At 37.4% G+C, this 22233-nt stretch overlaps 1 protein-coding gene and 1 long non-coding RNA gene across 2 annotated transcripts in view; one reads left to right on the forward strand and one right to left on the reverse strand.

Annotated features, from left to right (window-relative positions):
* Nucleotides 1-22233, reverse strand: part of LOC132620320 (two pore calcium channel protein 1A) — a 102646-nt gene that overhangs the window by 45867 nt on the left and 34546 nt on the right. The gene's annotated exons all lie outside the window — the stretch shown is intronic.
* Nucleotides 10681-14099, forward strand: LOC132618534 (uncharacterized). Its single transcript, XR_009574160.1, has 2 exons — nucleotides 10681-11395; nucleotides 13814-14099. It is a non-coding gene; the product is annotated as an uncharacterized LOC132618534 (long non-coding RNA).

Genomic DNA, 22233 nt, shown 5'->3' on the forward strand with positions numbered 1-22233 from the left:
GGCTAAAGTGTTGATTGATGGGGGTTCTGGACTTAACATCTGTCCATTAACAAGTCTGAAGAAGATCGAATATAATGTTAGTGAGCTCAAGACAAGTGATGTGAATATTCGAGCATTTGATGGGGCTCAAAGGCGCCCTATTGGAGAAATAGAGTTGAAAGTGTTGATTGGTCCTGTTGAATTCATTATGGATTTTCAAGTACTGGATATTTCCACGACATACAACATGCTGTTAGGAAGACCGTGGATACATCTGGCTGGGGCTGTACCATCTACTTTGCACCAAACTGTCAAATTCGAGTGGGATCAGCAACAAATATGTATACATGGAGAAGGGGATACGTCTTTCTATCGAGAGCAATCCATCCCATTCATTGAGGCAGAATGAGGGTTCGACGGAGCAGCTTACCACGCTTGGGAGGTTGTGAATGTCACTAAAGTGGGTGAAGTCTGTCAAACTCAAGAGTTTAAAAGGTCATGCGCCGCGATTATGGTTGCAAAAGAAATGCTGAGAAATGGGTACCAACCTGGATTTGGGCTAGGGAAGACATTAAATGGGCGGGTTGAGCCAGTCGTTCTCCCTACGCAACAGTTTACATTCGGTTTGGGATATGAGCCAACTGAGGAAGAAATGAAGAAAGCACGAAAGAATAAAAAGAAAGAGGTTCCATTGCCAAAACCTATTCCTACCATTGATCAAACTTTCTCAAAACCTTCAGATCTAATTATTGAGGTTGCCTATGATGATATCGTGGAGGGAATCAAGAACCTGTTCGTGGAAGATGAAGATGATCATGCTGTGATAATCAAAGACTTTGCTGAAATATTGACTTTATAGGCTGTTGAGCCAGGACCTGAGTTGCAGAATTGAACTTCTATCTTAGCCCCAGCCCGCCGGGAGTTTCAGTAATTTAAGTTTAAATTTCCTTTGTAATAGGCCGGAGGCATCAACTAGAACATTTAGTTCCTTTTGTCATGCTGCCTCTATGTTTTGTTACGGCCTTTTTGAATTCAGAGTTTGTCATTTTTGTTTTGTAACGAACTACGTTTGGCCTGACTTCCTGTTGGATACGTAGGCAGCCCACATCGGGTTCGGCCACTCTTTTCAAATCATTTCAGTATCTTTGTTTGTGGTTGGAACTACGTTTGGCCTGACTTCCTGTTGGATACGTAGGCAGCCCACATCGGGTTCGGCCACTTTTTCAAAATATTTCAGTGTTTTTGTTGTATGGGTGGAACTACGTGTGGCCTGATTTCCTTTTGGATATGTAGGCAACCCACATAGGGCTCGACCCCTTTTTTTTTTTATAAAAAAAAAAACAAAACTCAAAAGTCTTTATTTTTACCACGAACTACGTCTGGCCTGATTCCTTTGGGATACGTAGGCAACCCGAGGCGGGTTCGGCCCTTCTATTTTGAAATTTTAATATCTTCGGTTTGTCCAACCATTTTGGTTCCTATAAAATACATAAGGATTTTTATATAAGATTTTGGCCTTCCTACTTTTTAAATTCATATGTCCTAGTAACTTGAAACTGGGACAAAATTTTGAAATCGGTCAAATCGCTTCCAAAAACTTTCATTATAAGTTCTCATTTTTCAATCGTTTAGAGCCAAGTGTCTTCAGGACTGAAAACTGGGACAAATTTTTAGAAGTAGCATAAAAGTGGTCTTAAATGTTTAACAATTTTAAATAAAAGTCCATCCATATATTTCTAAAATGCGGATAAATTCAAAAATAGAGTCTTCCTAATCATTTTACCTATTAGAGCCACTAAGTATTTCCCTTCGAAATCATCCAAATCTCGTTATTCTTATTTTTGCAAAATACACTTTTATGACTGAAACTCCCCAGGCAAGGCAAAATATGGAATGAGGTATCGAAGAACGTGAACGCGACCGAAACAAGGATCAATTCAAAGGCCAAGTTTCCCGACCTGCACAAGTCAACCAATTTTCTTTTAAACTCACAATTTTTCTTTGATGAGACAGGTTCATTAACATGAATGTGGTGCATATTTGACTCTTCTTAAAATTTTAATTATACACGTGATCAAAGAGTTAGCTTTCTTCAAAAGGCAAATATTCTTCAATGTGGATGTAAAGTCAGCCTGCGCTAAACGATGGACGTTGTTCCACTCTTCATGAAATTTTGATCGCAACAGTGGACATAAATTTATCTTCCCAACCAGGGACTGCGAGCGTAATTCTTTCAAACCCAGCTATTTACATATTCTTACCACTAACAGTTGTTTTAGCTCGTGGCATTTCTCGATGGATCAAGTGCACATAATCGTGGATTTAACCTTCTTCAAAGTGGATACTGACATTGGACACCTGTTATTGGTTTGAATTCCTCAACTTTGTCATCACTTTGTACATTTTTATTTATTTCAAGTCGCTAACAAGTTCTTTTAGAATGTGGTATTTTAATAAGATAACAAGATTGAAATCTTGCGTCGTATATTAAATTGTGGGGATAATTATGGATTTAACTTCCCTCACAAACGGAACACGGATTAAGATGTGGATATAAATGTGGATACCTTTCTACAATACTATTTTTTTTAGTGGACGTGGATTTACATTGTGGATGTGGACGTGGAAGTAGAAGTAGATTTATATCGTGGGAAAGAATGTGGATTCATATGAACATTGTGGACGTGGAAGTGGATTTATTTTTAAAGTTTGTGAAAGTGGAGGTGGATTTATTTTTTGTACAGTGAAAGTGGACGTGGATTTATATTTTTGCACCACGAAAGTGGACGTGGATTTATTTTTCTGCACTGTGGAAGTGGATGTGGATTTACATTTTTTGTACCGTGAAATGCGGACGTGGATTTATTTTCTGCACTGTGGAAGTGGATGTGGATTTACATTTTTGTACCGTGAAATGCGGACGTGGATTTATATTTTTGCACTGTGGAAGTGGACGTGGATTTATTTTTTCTGCACTTTGGAAGTGGATGTGGATTTACATTTTTTGTACCGCGAAATGCGGACGTGGATTTATATTTTTGCACTGTGGAAGTGGACGTGGATTTATTTTTCTGCACTGTGGAAGTGGATGTGGATTTACATTTTTTGTACCGTGAAATGCGGACGTGGATTTATATTTTTTGCACTGTGGAAGTGGACGTGGATTTATTTTTCTGCACTGTGGAAGTGGATGTGGATTTACATTTTTTGTACTGTGAAATGCGGACGTGGATTTATATTTTTGAACTGTGGAAGTGGACGTGGATTTATTTTTCTGCACTGTGGAAGTGGATGTGGATTTACATTTTTGTACCGTGGAAGTGGACGTGGATTTATATTTCAGTTCAGGCACCCACCTCCGAATGCGGGTATTTTATATTTCAGTTCAGGCACCCACCTCCGAATGCGGGTATTTTATATTTCAGTTCAGGCACCCACCTCCGAATGCGGGTAGTTTATATTTCAGTTCAGGCGCCCACCTCCGAATGCGGGTATTCTATATTCAAAGTTCAGGCACCCACCTCCGAATGCGGGTATTTTATATTCAAAGTTCAGGCACCCACCTCCGAATGCGGGTATTTTATATTCAAAGTTCAGGCACCCACCTCCGAATGCGGGTATTTTATATTCAAAGTTCAGGCACCCACCTCCGAATGCGGGTATTTTATATTTCAGTTCAGGCGCCCACCTCCGAATGCGGGTATTTTATCTATCAGTTCAGGCACCCACCTCCGAATGCGGGTATCTTATATTTCAGTTCAGGCACCCAACTCCGAATGCGGGTATTTTATATTTCAAGTTCAGGCACCCACCTCCGAATGCGGGTATCTTATATTTATTTCAGGCACCCACCTCCGAATGCGGGTATCTTATATTTCAGTTTAGGCACCCACCTCCGAACGCGGGTATTTTATATTCAAAGTTCAGGCGCGGGTATCTTATATTTTAGTGCAGGCACCCACCTCCGAATGCGGGTATTTTATATTTCATGTTCAGGCACCCACCTCCGAATGCGGGTATCTTATATTTAAGTTCAGGCACCCACCTCCGAATGCGGGTATTTTATATTTCAAGTTCAGGCGCGCACCCCCGAATGCGGGTATCTTATATTTCAGTTCAGGCACCCACCTCCGAATGCGGGTATTTAATATTTCAGTTCAGGCACCCACCTCCGAATGCGGGTATTTTATATTTCAAGTTCAGGCGCCCACCCCCGAATGCGGGTATCTTATATTTCAGTTCAGGCACCCACCTCCGAATGCGGGTATTTAATATTCAAGTTCAGGACTCACCTCCGAATGCGGGTATTCTATATTCAAAGTTCAGGCACCCACCTCCGAATGCGGGTATTTTATATTCAAAGTTCAGGCACCCACCTCCGAATGCGGGTATTTTATATTCAAAGTTCAGGCACCCACCTCCGAATGCGGGTATTTTATATTCAAAGTTCAGGCACCCACCTCCGAATGCGGGCACCCACCTCCAAATGCGGGTATCTTATATTTCAGTTCAGGCACCCACCTCCGAATGCGGGTATTTTATATTTCAACTAAGGCACCCACCTCCGAATGTGGATTCAACTTTCGAAACAGGGGTTGCAAGTGTAACTTCTCCAACCCTGTCTTATTTACACATATATTTCTTTATTGCTAACATTTGTTGTTAGCTGTTGGCTTTGAACAATATCGAAGTTGGCATCACACATCAAATCGTGGAACTTTTTCTTCGGCAGCGAACTGGGGCAATTTGTCGGGAAGGATAATCAGACTTTCCGACACGGGTCAAAGATCTACCTCGAACACTCATCTCTAATTACAAGTATTCTCTTGCATTCTATCAATTCAATTTTTCAAGAATTCTCAAGTTTCTATCATAATACCCAGTGTTATCATAATTCAACACTGGGACAATATTTTGCAAGCTTCGCGCCAATCGGGGTTCAAGTGTCGTAAGTATCCCAGAACTACACTCGACCTGATTCTCGTACAGCCCGAGATATGTAGGCAACTCAGAGGCCGGAGTTCGGTCATAATCCTCTCAAGTTTCTTTTAGCCGGGACAAAATAGGCTACTGAGTCAACGTCTTTGCCCGATAACTCTTTCATCATTACCGGGCAAAGAGGGACAAGTTGTTGACACCCAATTTTGTCCCGCCTCTCTTCCAAAATACCTATTTATGCTCCTAACATTTTGTGGAAAATTAAAAAAATATGTATATTGTATTTACTATGATTATTAGCCTTTTATCAAAATCGGGGTTTCATTATTATATTTCAGTTACTTATTATTATTATTATTATTATTATTATTATTATTATTATTATTACAGTTCACAATTTTTATCATTTTAGTATTTTGCCAGCTTACGCACACGCATCGCATTTATCTTTGCATAATTAAATAATAGTATTTTATTTTACTGTGAATTTTTAAAAAATATTATTGCACGACTATTATAACATCATATAATTTTATTACCCGAGTTCTAATAATTACACATTTTGGTATTATGTGATATTATGTCATTCTCAGTACATCGTTAATCAAAATGAGTCTCTTATTTAAATATTGGAAGACAAACGGTTCCTTACACTCAGTCCGCATTTCGACTTACCGAATCCCAAATTAAAGTCCGATTAACTCCTAATATCTTTTGGACTAGCCCATATCTTTTATCTCAATTTTTAAACCCAGTCTATGTTTTTAATTTTAGCCCATTCTCAATACTCAGTCCAAAAATGGACCCAGTCCAAAAAATACCGGGTCCGACCCGCATCAGCTCCAACATAAGGGAAACCCTAGGGTTTCCCTTTATTCTTTTACTCCTTCCGCCGCTCAAACCCCCTTCCCCTTTCCCTTCTCCTTCTTCGCCTCTCCCAATCCCACCACCGCCGCCTGCGCTGTCACCCACTATTCCCTGTTCCCCGCCACCACGCCGCCTACCCCACTCCCACTTCGCTCTGTTCCCCACCTTCATCTTGTCCCCCCCGCTCCTCTCAAACAAAACCCTAATTCGCCCTATATATAATCGTTGTCCAAGACATTTATAAAGGAGAGGATTTTTTTTCGGGTTCATAAAAATTACCTCAAGAAACGGAGGATTTTTTGGGAGCTTGATCGGAAACCCCCAAAAGAGCGAAATCTTTGATTCAGAAAGTTTCTCAATAACTGATTTTCGGTTCAAGGAATCCCTTGCAAAATAATTTCTTTTAGCTGTCACAATATCACGAAATATCGAATCAAAAAATACTCAAACAATTTCTTCGTCTGTTCTGCGGTTGTTGTGAATCCGAGTCTCGCAACATCGAATTTGAAGTGTTCGAGGTAAATATCGAAACCTTCGCCCCACTTCGCTGCACCCGAAGAAGGTAAATTTCCTTCCCTTAAGTTACTTTTGGTATTTGTTGTAATGTCTGAAACTGCTTATGGGTTTGTTTGCTTAGTTGTATTTCAATTTCGTTAGCAGTTATTTTAGTCGTATTAAACATATTTGACCCTGTTTAGTTCAGTTCTGCGATTGCGTTAATTTTATATGCAAGTTTAGAATTAACCTGGTGCTTTAAGCCTATATTTGTCGACTGGTATGTCATTGGATTAATCATGTGTTGGTTTAAATTAGGCGACCTATTAATCGTGTTTGTATGCATTAGCCTTCTTCCATGATTAGTTAGTCTGAATCTCGTCTGATCAGGATCTAACAGGAACTATTATCATGCCTATTTGATTTGCCTCCATGTACTGTTTAGAAGAGTGATGTTAATCTTCGCTTGTACTCAAAATATGGGTTTGTTGGTTCACTGCTATAACATCTGATGAGTTTTTATATTCAGTTATGACCCAGAATTCTACTAATCCTGCCTATGTGGCTTAAATTTGTTTATGATTGGACAGCCTATTAACTGTTTTATGTCAAATATGGATTAATGGGTGTTGGATTTGATCGGCATGGTTAAAGATACATTAGATTATGCATAAACTGTTCTATTTGACATCATGACTAGCATACTCAACTCTTTGTTTTTTTTTAGTAGTGTGCCAATTGATTTTGGAATATCTGAGACATGTCCGTATCTGCTCAAGTTAAGTTTTCAAGTCATTGTGGTCTGTGTGTTTGGTCTTATCTATTCTTGTATTAGAATAAGGGTATCAAGTCCCCGTCATTTTATCTTGCTTGGGTCTATGATTACTGTCCTAAAAGAGGAATGTTCATGTGTTATATTGTCTTCATGATTTAACAGTCTTATATTTAATTCAGTTTATGGGTTATGAAGCATGTGATATGCTGGTGGGATTTGATAAAATGCTTATGTCTTAATCTTGCTTAGTAGTTAACAGTGGCTATATGCTTATGTGTTGACTTAGTTTAGTTTTATTTCAGTCCTTTTTCTAGTTCCCCTGTGGCTGGTTGTACTGATTCCTCACTCGTTTAATTGATACATGTGATCAAATAAGCTAGCTATGGTTACATTATATTTTAATGTTTGTGTGTAGTTTTCCAGCCCTGTTTCTGTTTGTTCAAAATTAGCATCAGGCAATACGATAACAACAATAACGACAGTTGAATGTTTGAATTAGCATATGGTCAGTTAATTAAATTTCATGGATGTTTAAGTTTTGCATTGGCTATGGTATGGGTATGAAATATGGAAACAATCTTTTGGTCCTCTGTTTCGTTTAGCTGTTATATGAGTTCATCAGCTGCTTACAGATGAGTTTCACCTTCTCTACTTTAATGTGTCTGGATGGGATTGTGAATATTTGAGCCTAAATACAGGCACTGCATTTTGCTTATACCCTTAGTTGAGTTTATGTACCAGTTTGAACTGCTAGGACCATTTCAGTTGTTGTTGTTTAAGTTTAAACATGACCAGTAGAGGCTTGAGTTCAATTTTACAACCTGAGTTCAACTTTACTCGCTTATAATAGTATGCAGTATCTTTGTAAATGTTGCTTATGCCTGAAATGGTTTAATGACTACAGTATTATAACGCGTTGAGATTAAGGCTTATTCAAGCTAATGATGTGCTTGCTATAAGAGGAAATATGCATGTTCAAGTCTATGCATACTTCTTGAAATCTCTTTGATTGGACGATTTAAATAAGTGTCAAGTATATCCAATCATATACATGTCCACAATGCATACTTATACAGATTTCGCACTAGAAAGCATCTGTAAGTGTATAATTTTTTCAACTACCAGAAAGTATTTGTTCCACTTCTCTGTCTAGTCCTCTTCTTGACGATAGAGGAGAAATTTTAATGGTCACGGTCTGCGCCTCTCTCTTCTCTTCAATCTTTGACCTTTATAGGAGCTGTAGTGGAGTCAAAGGCTCAGTTAGTGCATATGAGTCTGAACTGATTTAGTGTCTAGTTGCGTATATTTTTGTGTTTGAAATTGTCTATGTGTTCCCAAGATTAAGACATCCCATATCAACCCTTCCTTTCTTTCTCTTTTAGATTTGAACATCAGGAAGGTTTGTTCCCTTTGTCATTAGATTTATAACTAAGCAGTAACCTATCATGACCTGAATTTTGACTACTTAAACTGATGTTATGGTCGTTCTTGAATTTTGGGCTTGTTGCTGCTTTAAATTGTTACCTGTTGGGCCTTCATTTGTTTGTCTTGAATATTGAAACTGATCTGTTTCTTCGAGTTTATATTTTATATGTTTAAATCTTATTCATTTGATTATATTCTAATCCTTTTCCTTCTCATTTTATGCATGACTACTGCGTGCGAGTCCGAGGGACTCGTCCCTTTCCACATTCGATGTTGGGCTAAAACCCAACAAAATCCTCTCGAGTCGTTCCCCATCAGTCCATCCGCAACGGCATATAAAAATTGTCATTGGGCCAAAGCCCACACAGCAACAGCCAATCCGCAGCAGCATATAAAAGAAATCTGCTGGGCTTCGCCAGACCCATTTAATAGCAGCCCTTCTTAAAATATGGGTTGAGCCCATTTTAAATTATCTCTTCTTTACTTATTCTGTGCATTTAATTTGTATACTAACCGTTTGTTTGTTCTTATTTGGTTTACATAAACCTTAGTGAGTTAATAGATTTAGTCTAGTAATGGGAGTTAGCTTATAGAAGACCAATAATCAATTCTACAAATTCCATTCTTTTTTATATTAAAGTATTTATAGTATTCGTAATATTTACTTCTAGAATAATTGATAGTATAAAATCCATATTTTACGAATTAAAGGAGTCACATTCTTATTGTCTTAATTTCAAAACATCATTAATATGCAAACATAAATTCAAATATATTTTAAACAACTCTTCAAGTTTTGAATCAATCATATGTATATTTTTGGCTAAGCATAGTTAATAAAAGTGATGGAAAGGATCAAGAAAACTTTCAATAGCTACTTTGTATTTTGTCCCTAAAAATCAATAAACATCTCACCATTTAAATTATTTCAAGTATCTCGGGAAAGCGTCGCATAAGCTCGTATTTTCGTCTATTCATATATAAATTATCTTTGCAGGTTTTATTGCAAAGAATAGCATTAGTATTCCAAATCATATCAACATTTATAAGTTTATTTTAAATGGCATTTGAAATTTCCTTTTATGCAAATCATCACGTTTTCTACAAATCTCATTCCAAATAGCATTTTTTATTTAAAGTTTTATCAATTTCTATCAATTTCGTTTTAAATGGTATTTGAAATCCTTTTATGCAAATTATTATATTTTCCCTAAATCTTATCTTAAGCAATATTTTATATTAAAACTCTAGCAGTATTTACAAGCTATTTTCTTTAAATTTAAATATTATATTTACATCTTTAGTCTTAATCAATTAACCTAAGTTTGGTCGGATAACCGTAAGTTAACGGATTCTAAAGGATGCCTAACCCCTTCCCTTTAGGATAATATAGAGCCCTTATCTAGAATCACACTGGTTAAGCAGACTATTAACAGAGGTTTAGTTAGCTTTACCTTAGTTAATAAATTAGGTGTCCTAATTCACCGTTAAATTAATTAGGTGGCGACTCCTTAAAACAAAATAAACAGGAATCACCAATACGTCATACTCCCTAAATCGACCCCGGTTAAAATGGGGTGTGACAGTATGTATATATATATATATAGTAAATAGTCTGTGTTATAATTATAACATATTTAAAATTATTAAGATAAGGAAGTTAAAGAAAATGTTGTTGTAGGAAAAGGCCACTAGTTCAGCCAATTCAATCCAACACCATTTTCAACCAACAATTAGCCTCTAGCCCAATTCCCTTAACTAAGCCCAAATCTGTCTAAGCCCTTTTATCAAAATTAACCTCAGCAGCCCATTTTTTTCCCTCCCCACTGACCCAAATGAATCCCAAACCAGCCCAAATGAAAGTCCTCTTCAGCCAAACAAAACCTAGAAACAAAATTAAGGTGCAAAACTTTTCATCTTTTCCAGCAAGAGCCGCCCACCTCTTTTCCCTTTTATGAACAAAAGTCAATCTCTCTCACTTCTAAACCAGAATTTGTAGGCCTATTTTGGTGAAAGTCTTTAAAAATCATCATCTCTTTCACACGATTTGGTCAAACGAAAGGAAAACTTTTCGAAGAAATCCACATTTTCAGAGATTTGATTCTCTATTCAAACGATCATTTTCGTTCTTCAAGGCCCGTCCCGTCTAACTCGAAAAAATTATTAATTAAAAATGACGTACGAATTACGGCTCATTTTGATCGCATTTTTTTTATTTTTAAATATTGCTAGGAAGTATATCAATATTAGACTCATTTTGAAGCTCGTATCTTAAAACGACGTGTTATAATTTTTATTTCGTCAAAATATTATTTTACAAGGGGAAAACTCTTGATAATTCTATCTACCCCTTTTCCCTATTCAATTAAAAAAAAAAAAAAAGAGCATGCGTCTCTTTCTTTCAATCTCTGCTCCATTTTTTCTTTGGACAAAAGTCCAACTTTCCCTCATCTGATTTCCTTTTTTTTTTTGGGCCCGACACGTTTTCTCTTTTTCTTTTTGACTGCATGTTACTTTTCCCCTAAATTTTGCTCCTTCTCCCCCACTCCTCTCTACCCTACTCCTCTCTCTCTCCCGCTCCTTCCCTCTCTCTTTTCTTTGACAAACCCTATAAATGAATTGCTAGTTATTCTCTGAAGAGGAGTTTTCCAGTGGTAAAAAAAAAATCCCATGAAAAATTAAAGTTTGGGGAACAGATCGAAAAACCCCCGTTTATTCTCTGAAAAAACAGGTTTTCCAGTGGCTAAAATCTTTTTTTAAAAAAGAAGAAGGGAGTTTTGAGAAACAAAATAAAAATAAAAATCTCTCAGTTCTTATCTATCTACTTTAGTTATTTATAAGTTTTAATTCTCATTTTATTGGGGGAGTAGTAGTGGATCTAAGACCTCAAAGCCTCGTTCACTGCTCCCGTGGAAGGTAATAATCCGACACCGTGCTTTTACTTTTTATGTTTGAATCGCTGTGTTTGTTCAGAAAAATCATGAAATAGATCTGTCCATTTTTTTGACAGTCCGAGTACAACATATGCTGCATTTGTTTGGGTATTTTCATGCGTTACGAAGCTATGTTTTACTTATGTTTCGCTTTCATCTTCCGTACTAAAATCATCCCTCGAAAGCTTAGGATATAATATCGTGTTTTTAATATGGTAGAGAATAATATGTTCGATTCCATTTCCTTTCACATGAAATAGGGATGCAAATTTTATTTTATTTTTCTATTTTGTTTGGAGATACCTTTTAGCATCATCTCCACAAATACGTATTAGTAGCATGTTTAATTTCCAAATACTGTTAGCTTGAATATGTACTTGTGAGTTATATTCTGAATTGTTGTTTCTCTCAACTTTTAGATGTCACGGTATTAGGAGTTTATTTTAATGTATTTATCTAAATGAGGTCATGGTTTATTACTTATTTTATTTTATTGTATTTTATTATTATTATTATTATTATTATTATTATTATTATTTTACCTGAGGCGTCATTGTTGGGAAGTACATATGGCTTTAGTAGTTTAATTAATTAATTAGTAAACATATGAACAACCATCCAAATATGTCATACACTAGTAATCAACTTGAGATTTTAGATACAAATATAGAATAGTTCCATTTTTTTTAGAGTAATTTGCTAAGTTCAGAAGTCTTGATTTCCAACCATTCGTTATTTTCTTGTTGTCTTTGTTGAGATTTAGTCTAGTTTTGCTTTCATTAAGTTGGATCTAGGGATTCTCCATATTAATCTTTATTGTCTTGTTTTATTTGCATGAACACTTTGGAGCAAACATGGAGTCTTAATGCAAGACTCTTCCCGAGCGTGGACCCGGAGTCACTTTCTTTGGACTATTATCTTCTCTTGTCTTAACTATGTAAAAGCCAAAAATAGTGGAAGTAGTTCCCTACCCCCCTACTCTTTTGTGATGCTTGGGAGAATTAGTATGGGTTATATGCTTTAATGTTATGTCACTCTTTGCCACTTGACACCTAGGATTCATGTCTAATTAATGAAGTAGTTTGAATCGGTAATGGAATTCTATAAACCTTCTTAATCGATAAACCAAGCTTTAGTCCACAAAAAAGAGTTTTACTTGTTTCATAAGTCAAAATTTAAGTTCAAACGACTTCCCAGAAAAACATCAAATCACATTTTTTCAAATTTGCCCAGAAGTCAATTTACTACTTTTATCAATTTCGTTAAATCAAGTCACCATTTTTCCCATATGTTGCTCAATATTTTATTTTTAACAGTATGAAGCTTTCTACAAATTAGCTACATTTTATTTTCTTCGGAGGGCACAAATTATGTTCTTATACTTATATAATTTAAACTAATAGATGTTCTACTTTTTACTTTAGTGCTTTACGCATGCATGCATATTTTGTAAGATTTTAATAAATATACTTTAGTACAATATTTTCAAAATATTCATTTTTAGCCATATATTAATTAACCTAAGTTTGGTCGGATAACCGTAGTTAACGGATTCTAAAGGATGCCTAACCCCTTCCCTTTAGGATAATATAGAACCCTTACCTAGAATCACACTGATTAAGCAGACTATTAACAGAGGTTTAGTTAACTTTACCTTAGTTAATAAATTAGGTGTCCTAATTCACCGTTAAATTAATTAGGTGGCGACTCCTTAAAATAAGCAAGATAAGAATCTCCAATATGTTGTACTCCTACTTTAACCCGTTGAAAATGGGGTATAACAGCTTGGCGACTCTGCTGGGGAACTTTAGGTTCTTAACCATAATAACTTAGGTTAGTAATTAATTAATTGGATGTTTTGCCTTTATTTTTGCTTTATTGTTTTCTTATGTGCTTTTAAATGACTGTTTTATTATGAGAAATTTTCTATGTTACTGCTTTCCTTAAACTGACATTCCGTTCATATTTCCTCCATTTCTGAAAAATTCACACACTTAAAGCGGTTTCGCGGTTCGCGGCCGTGCACTACTAAATTATCCCTTTAGTTGGATCGATCTTGTGGATTTAGTCGATCAGCGGTGCAGTCGACAGCCACAGACTTTCCACTCCCAAGTTGTTCACTTGGGGGAGCCTTGTGTCGTAGGAAACCAATTCTTAGTCTACCTAGGGTAGAGCAAAAACCAAAACCTTGTAAGGATATGCATCATTTTAAACCTAGGAGGCTTAATACCCTTGGCGTATTGAGTTCATTAGTCAACCTTACCAAATGTCCGAATGAGTCTATGACTCTAAGTGACACTATTCACTATTTATGTGCATTATTTGAAGGACAAATGTGAGGAATATGTGGACCTAGTACTCTATAGATAAATATTTCAGGAAAGCTGACATTTTGTTGCAGGTTGTCATGGAGCATCCAATTAATGCCGGAGGTTTGAAGACAACCGAAAGAAATCAATGGAGATGAAGTATTAGATATCTTAGAATTGTATTATTAACTGGCATGTAATAAATTTTTATTATTGTAATTAGTTTTAGGAAGAGTTGTGGAATGATACATAAAAGACATGTTTGTCCTTCAAATGTTCGTTAGGCCTACCTCTGGCATAAAGAGGTCCCTTGCATTATAGAACGCGATGTATTATGTGCAATAATGTGTTTATATGCAATAATATGTCCTTACCGTATACTGACTCGTTTCCTTTTTCTTTTCTTATTTTATCTTTTTCTTTAAACTTATTTTCAAAACAAAAAGGTTGACTTGTGCTAAAGGGGAACTGGCGGAGCATCCATATTTCACACGGTCTAAAACCAAGAAATGAGACTCTGACTCATCACTAATCACCTGGTTAACTAAAAAGACTCGTTCTAAAATGGAGCAAAGTTTGATCAATGCAACCACTTCATCTGAGCCATCTTTTAGTTTACCGATCACGAGTGATCCCACATCCTCTAATGAACCAGAAACACATTTGGAGATCATTGCTCGTCTGGAGCGACGAGTTGCTGAACTAAGTCACATGGTACTTCAAAATCGGTCATTTTCTCAAACTCCGCCACATATGACTCTATCTCATGAGGTTCGTCAGACTTTGCCTATGCCACCTCCATTCCCAAACTTGGATGAACTTAACCAAGAAAACTATTTTACCATTTCTCAACCAGTTCATTCCGAACCCCTCGCCCACCTAGTTACTCAAAATGCTCCTCTTTTGTTTACAACCGCTTCTTCAAAGGCTCAGTGCATACCGCCGGCACATGATGTCACCAATGCGCATCAAGTTCCGCCGGTATATACTTATACCACAGATCCACCTATGACCCAAACCCAAGGACTATGTCACACAAACGTTGATCATTATGTCGAAGTAGAAAAGGTGGCAAGGGCAGTTAATGATGAATTGGTAAATAGAAAGCTCAAAAGTTTGGAAGATGCTATGAGAAGTTTGCGTGGACTCGGTAGTAACCAAAGTGTGAGATATGAAGAATTATGTGCATTTCCTGAGGTAGAATTTCCACCAGGTTACAAGATTCCAAAATTTGAGAAATTTGATGGGTCGGGAAACCCTTTCTTCCATTTAAAGGTCTATTGTGAAAAGTTGATTGGTGTGGGGAAGAATGAAGGGATAAGAGTCAAACTATTTAATCAGAGTTTGAGTGGAAAAGCTTTGGAATGGTATTCCAAGCAAGATACAACCAAATGGCGTACTTGGGATGACTTGGCAAATGCTTTTGTGGATCATTACAAGTTTCATGTTGAGATCGCTCCTGACAGAATCTCAATTACAAAATTAAGGAAGAAGTCAATCGAATCATTCCGCGAATATGCTATACAGTGGAGGGAGGAAGCATCTAGGGTACACCCGCCCATGGAGGAAACAGAAATGGTTACTTTCTTCATTCAGGCACTAGAACCGGAGTACTATGAACGTTTGGTGACAATGGGCGGAAAAACTTTTGCAGAGGTGATCAAAGCTGGGGACATGATCGAAGATGTCATTAAGACAGGGAGAATAACAAGTCTAGCGGCATTGCAGTCTACTAGTTAGGCCATAAAAACTGGTGCTCTTGGAAATGGAAAGAAAAAAAAAAGGACGCGGCAGCGGTAATGGCTCTGGGAAGCACCTCATACCACCATCAACAACCTCCGCGGTACCAGTCTAACGCTCCCCACTCACAATATTTCCAATATTCGTCACATCCATACAACCAAGCTTTGTCATCTTACCCGCCTCAATCACCACAAATTTCCTACCCCGTCTACAACACACAGCCAACATACCGAGCTCCACGACCACCAACATACCCAGCTCCACCATCACAATTTCATCATCCAAACAATACATCCGCACCTCGCCCAAATAGACCTTTTCGCAATTTTACACCGTTAGGGGAGCCATTGAGCGTTGTCTTTGAAAGACTGCAAGCTTCAGGCTTATTATATCCTGTGGAAGGTAGAATTCCAGATCCACTACCTAGAAGTTTTGATCCCACTAAAACGTGTGCATATCATTCGGGGATAAAAGGCCATTCCATTGATCGTTGTTATGCATTGAAACATAACGTTGAAGATCTTATTAAAGCAAAGTAGATCATGGTCAAACAACCGGCACCAAACGTGGTTAACAATCCACTCCCGACTCATGATGGGGCCTCGGTAAATATGATTGGAATAGATGAAAATGATGACGATCCGGCCAAATTTATAGTGCCTGTGGATAGCGTGAAAGATCATGGTCTTGTAGCCGTTGCTTCTCCGGCTATAGTGGTAAGAGGTTTTGTGCCTGTCAAGATATTAGGAGCTTCATCAACACCTGTGGAAGTAGTTTAAGCACCAAATCAGTTACCAGTGCTTGATACCAAAGCCGTACCATGGAATTATCAACAAGTTGTGATGGAGTGTCGAGGAAAGGAAACGATCACTGACAAGACTAAGACGTTAGGAATGACAAGGTCCGGAAGGTGCTATACCCCTGAAGAGCTAGCTAGAATGAGGCAAGCTAAAGAAAGCAATGTGCCTCCCAAAAGGGTTGTGAAAGAAGCCGAGGCAGAAGATTTTTTGAAAAAAATTAAGGCCAGCGAGTACTCAGTCGTGGATCAGTTGAAAAAGACCAATGCCCAGATTCCTATCCTTTCTTTGCTTTTAAGTTCAGATATACATAGAAATTCACTTTTGAAGATTTTGAGTGAAGTATGCGTTCCGATTGAAACAACTAGTGAGACATTAGCTAGAATGATTGAGCGCGTGCTTGACAGTCATCGAATCAGCTTTGATAATGAAGAACTACCACCAGAGGGATGTAGCCACAACAAAGCACTCCATATAACGGTCAAGTGTCGTAACATGTTTGTGTCTAAAGTGTTGATTGATGGGGGCTATGGACTTAACATTTGTCCACTAACGAGTCTGAAGAAGATCAGATATAACACTAGCGAGCTTAAGACGAGTGATGTGAATATTCGAGCATTTGATGGAGCCCAAAGGCGTCCTATTGGAGAAATAGAGCTAAACGTGCTGATCGGACCTGCTGAGTTCATTATGGATTTTCAAGTACTTGATATCTCCACGACATACAACATGTTGTTAGGAAGACCGTGGATCCATCTGGCTGGAGCTGTGCCATCTACTTTGCATCAGACTGTCAAATTTGAGTGGGATCAACAACAAATATGCGTACAAGGAGAATGTGACGGGTCCATCTATCGAGAGCAATCTATCCCATTCATTGAGGCAACATGAGGGTTTGATGGAACAACTTACCATGCTTGGGAGGTTATGAATGTTACTAGAGTGGTTGAAGGGAGTCAAACTCAAGAATCAAAAATGTCATGCGCCGCGATCATGGTTGCAAAGGAAATGCTGAAAAATGGGTACCAACCTGGATTTGGGTTAGGGAAGACATTAAATGGGCGGGTTGAGCCTGTAGTTCTCCCTGCGCAACAGTTTATATTTGGTTTGGGATATGAACCAACTAAGGAAGAAGTGAAGAAAGCACGAAAGAATAAAGGAAAGGAGATTTTCTTGCCAAAACCAGTTCCTACCATTGATCAAACTTTCTCAAAACCTGCCATCTCCAAAACTTCAGATTTGACTGTTGAAGTTGCCTATGATGATATTATGGAAGGGATCAAGAACTTGTTCGTGGAAGATAAAGATGATCATGCTGTGGTAATTGAAGACATTGTTGAAACACCGACCTTATGGGCTGCCGAACCAGGACCCGAGTTGAAGAATTGGATTTGCATCTCAGCCCCGGCTCGCCGGGAGTTTCAGTAATTTATAAATTTCCTTTTGTAATAGGCCGGAGTCATAAGCTAGAAACTTTGTTTTTTAGTTGTTTGTCATGTCGCCTCTATATTTGTTACGGCCTTTCTAAATTAGGACTTTGTCATTTGCTGTAATGAACTAAGTTTGGCCTGACTTCCTTTGGATACGTAGGCAGCCCATATCGGGTTCGGCCGCTCTTTTCAAAATATTTCTGTGTCTTTGTTTTGTGGGTTGGAACTACGTGTGGCCTGATTTCCTTTTGGATACGTAGGCAACCCACATCGGGTTCGGCCCTCCTTTTAAATAAATAAAAAAAACCTCAAAAGTTGTTATTTTTACTCACGAACTACGTCTGGCCTGATTCCATTGGGATACGTAAGCAACCCAAGGCGGGTTCGGCCCTTCTATTTTAAAATTTTCAATATCTTCGGTTTGTCCAACCATTTTGGTCCCTATGAGATACATAAGGATTTTTATATATAAGATTTTGGTCTTCCCACTGTTTAAATTCATGTGTCCTAGTATCTTGAAACTGGGACAAATTTTTGAAATCGGTCAAATCGCTTCCAAAAGCTTTCATTATAAGTTCTCACTTTTCAATTGTTTAGAACCAAGCGCCTCCAGGACTGGAAACTGGGACAATTTTTAGAAGTAGCACAAAAGTGGTCTTAAATGTTCAATAACTTTAAATAAAGTTCGTCCATGTCTTGCTAAAATGTTGATAAGTTTGAATTCGAGTCTTCATAATTATTTTATCTATTAGAGCCACTAAGTATTCCCTTTCGAAGTCATCCAAATCTCATTACTCTTAATTTCAAAAGACGTTCTTTATTACTTATTACTGAAACTCCTTGGCAAAGCAAAACATCCGGTGGGGCCTCGAAGAACGTGGGCGCGACTGAGACAAGAATCAATTCAAGGACCAAGTTCCCCGATATGCACAAGTCAACCAATTTTCTTTTAAACTCACAATTTTTCTTTGATGAGACAGGTTCAATTAACATGAATGTGGCACATATTTGACTCTTCTTCAAATGTTAATTGTGGACTTGATCAAAGAGTTAGCTTTCTTCAAAAGTGAAATATTCTTCAATGCGGATATAAATTTAGCTTGCGCTAAATGGTGGACGTTGTTCCATTCTTCATGAAATTTTGATCACAACAGTGGACATGAATTTATCTTCTCAACCAAGGGCGCTCGTGGCATTTCTGGATGGATCAAGGGCACATGATCGTGGATTTAACCTTCTTCAAAGTGGATACGGACATGGTCACCTGTTATCGGTTAAATTCCTCAATTTTGTAATCACTTTATACATATTTATTTATTTCAAGTCGCTAACAATTTCTTTTAGAATGTGATATTTAATGAGATGACAGGATCGAAATCTTGCATCATATGTTAAATCGTGGGGACAATTGTAGATTTAACTTCCGGACATGGATTAGGATGTGGAATTATATCTCTTCACGAATGGTTTTGTGGATGTGGATATAAACGTGGATATACCTTTCTACATCACAAATTGTGAGAGTGGACATGGATTTATATTTCAATATCGTGGATGTGTGGACGTGGATTTATCTTTTTGCATTATGAATATTGTGGACGTGGACGTGGATTTATCTTTCTCGCATTATACAATTTGTGAAAGTGGACATGGATTTAAATTTCCATGCTATGAATCTTGTGGACATGGACACGAAATTCTACATTATAAAATTTGTAGAAGTGGATGTGGATTTATATTTTTACCGTGGATGTGGATGTGGAAGTGGATTTATATTTTTTTTACATTATAAAATTTTGTGGAAGTGGACGTGAATTTATTTTCTGCATTGTGGATATTGTGGACGTGGAAGTGGATTTATCTTTTTGCATTATGAACATTGTGGACGCGGAAGTGGATCTATCTTTCTTGCATTATACAATTTTGAAAATGGATGTGGATTTATATTTTCACACTGTGGATTTTGTGGATGTGGACGTGGAAGTGGATTTATCTTTTTGGCATTAGGAACGTTGTGGACGTGGATTTATATTTCTACATTATAAAGTTTGTGGAAGTGGATGTGGATTTATATTTTTGTACCGTGGAACTTTCCCTTTAGTATAGGCGGCACCTTTTTATCGCACAACACCCCCGATGCGAGCTTTCATTTCATCCATCCCGCTCTAATACGATGTGTGACATCGTCGTCAATCTCGCCATTCCCTTGGATGATCAACCCCAGGTACTTGAAACTTTCTTTCTTCGGGATGACCTGAGTATCTAGCTGCATGTCCTCGTCCTCTACCTGACTCACATCACTGAACTTGCACTCTAAGTACTCTGTCTTAGTCCTGCTCAACTTGAAACCGTTCGACTCCAAGGTTTGTTGCCAAACCTCCAGTCTCGCGTTAACACCGCTCAGCGACTCGTCAATAAGCACAATGTCATCTGCAAACAACATGCACCATGGCACCTCTCCTTGAATGTGGCTTGTCAGTGCGTCCATTGCCAAAGCAAACAAAAAGGGGTTAAGAGCGGACCCCTTGACATCCATGAAAGTAAAAAAATAAATGAAACCATCACAAATATCATAGCATCTGAGGATCTTGATTTTTCTTTTGGGGTGAGAATGTTGATGCTTTCCTCAAAACTCAGGTGGTCAGTAAGGTGTGCCGGTCTTTTAAAACATAAATGATTTGGAAGAGGAGATTTCTCTGAGGTACTTAAGCAGAAACTTGTATAGTGTCAATGTGTTATTCTTATCATACATAGAAGAGCAACCCCCTCCCTTGAAGTTTCATCCACACAGTATCGAAAGCACTAGACAGTAAATAAAGCAGAAAGGACAAAAGTTCCTCGATTGTTCATGTTCAATGTTCAGCTGCATGGTGGTTGGAGTCAGGAGGTACTCATTCTTATAACAAAGGGAAGGATGCCAGTCACGCCACACTAAGCTTGATCAAGATCACAGTTTTAACAATTAGGGTAGTTGCTAGTTATGACTAGGTCGAGGGATCAGTGGTTGGTAATCTAATGGTAATGTATATTCTCCATATCATTTTACTTTATAGACATGATTGTTCAAGAATTAACAGATCAGATACCAAAAGGAGTTAGTATCACTTCACAAGTTCAAATTAGACCACCACTAACAAACCTGTATTCTAGGGCTACTTTAAGCGTAGAAATATAATATATTTGGATCAAAATCCAAGTATAGATTGTACAGAGTTTATTCATACTGTAGTTTCAATAATAACAGCAGCAAGATTGACAAGGAGAATGAACACTATTATGTACTTAAACATAGCGCCACGGACAAAGTCTTTCAACTTCTCTGATGCTGGTGAATGATAGAAATTTGGACAATATTCAAAGATTGGAAGCTGCAATAAAAAACTGAACATGAACGATTCTCTGGTTTAACCTTCAACCTGTAATTGAAAGGGTAAATGGACTCACTGATTCTTCCTTTGGAAATCTCAGTCCAATTGCAATGCACAGATCATTAAATTCTTTCAAATTTATCTGCATTTGAAACAGAGGAGTTCATGAGAAAAGTGGGAACAAAAATGAAGATGGAATTTTTAGTGATTGAGAAGATTTCGTCCATGAAAGGATCAGATTCCTTTAATTCAGACACCCATCTAGTTCCATGAATAAATATAAGAAAGGTGAAGTTCTTAGACTTAAGAATATCTAACAACTTGAAATGGTAAGGTACTTGATAGATGTGCTTATTTGTCATAAAAAAAGAAGAAGATAGATGTGCTTATTGCTTAACATCAAACTCTGGTGCTTCGTCATTCGACTTCATTACCCTTTCCGATAATACACCAAGTATTGATAGGATAAACCAAAAATTTCGACTTTGAGAAGCAAACGGAAAATACATAATCCGTAGTTTAATCTACCACATATGTTTTCATAACTTAAGGGTAAATTCAAGTTTGAGACATTGAAGTACAAAACTCAAAAGAATAAATATCAATGACACAAGTTAAAAGAGTTTAAAATCCGTTTTCCATGTAACAATGTTCCTAGAAATGTTTGGCAAGGCTAATAGTTCTGTATACTCCATTATAAACATAAAATCTACTTCTGTGTGTTGTTGTGTGGTCAAGATCATCAAGATAAAGTTTAAAATGAAAATAAAGCTAAAGCATAACAGTAAGAGAAGAGCCATAGTTGCTATTACTGTTGGCAACAATAAATAGTTCCGCAAATAGGGGCATCACTGTGATGGTCACTATCCAAACAACATATACATAGAAAAAAGGTAACCACCTCACAATACCAAAACAATTCAAAAGTTTCCAAAGAAAATAATTACTAACATAAGCTGTTAAAATCACCATTCAATCATGAGAACAATTCAAATGTGTACAAACCAAGAAAAATGGAGAGTAACGAGAATGAAAGTACCTCACTGTATCAGAGAATTCAAAAGGATTCATAAGTACCTTAAAGCCACCCGTATCACCCAGCTCAGCGAATATTGACTCAAAATCATCTCCTGATATTTTCGGCAAAGTCCTGAAGACATTTAATGATAATGTA

The sequence above is a fragment of the Lycium barbarum genome, chromosome 11 (genome assembly GCF_019175385.1).
Source record: "Lycium barbarum isolate Lr01 chromosome 11, ASM1917538v2, whole genome shotgun sequence".
Taxonomy (NCBI): Eukaryota; Viridiplantae; Streptophyta; class Magnoliopsida; order Solanales; family Solanaceae; genus Lycium; species Lycium barbarum.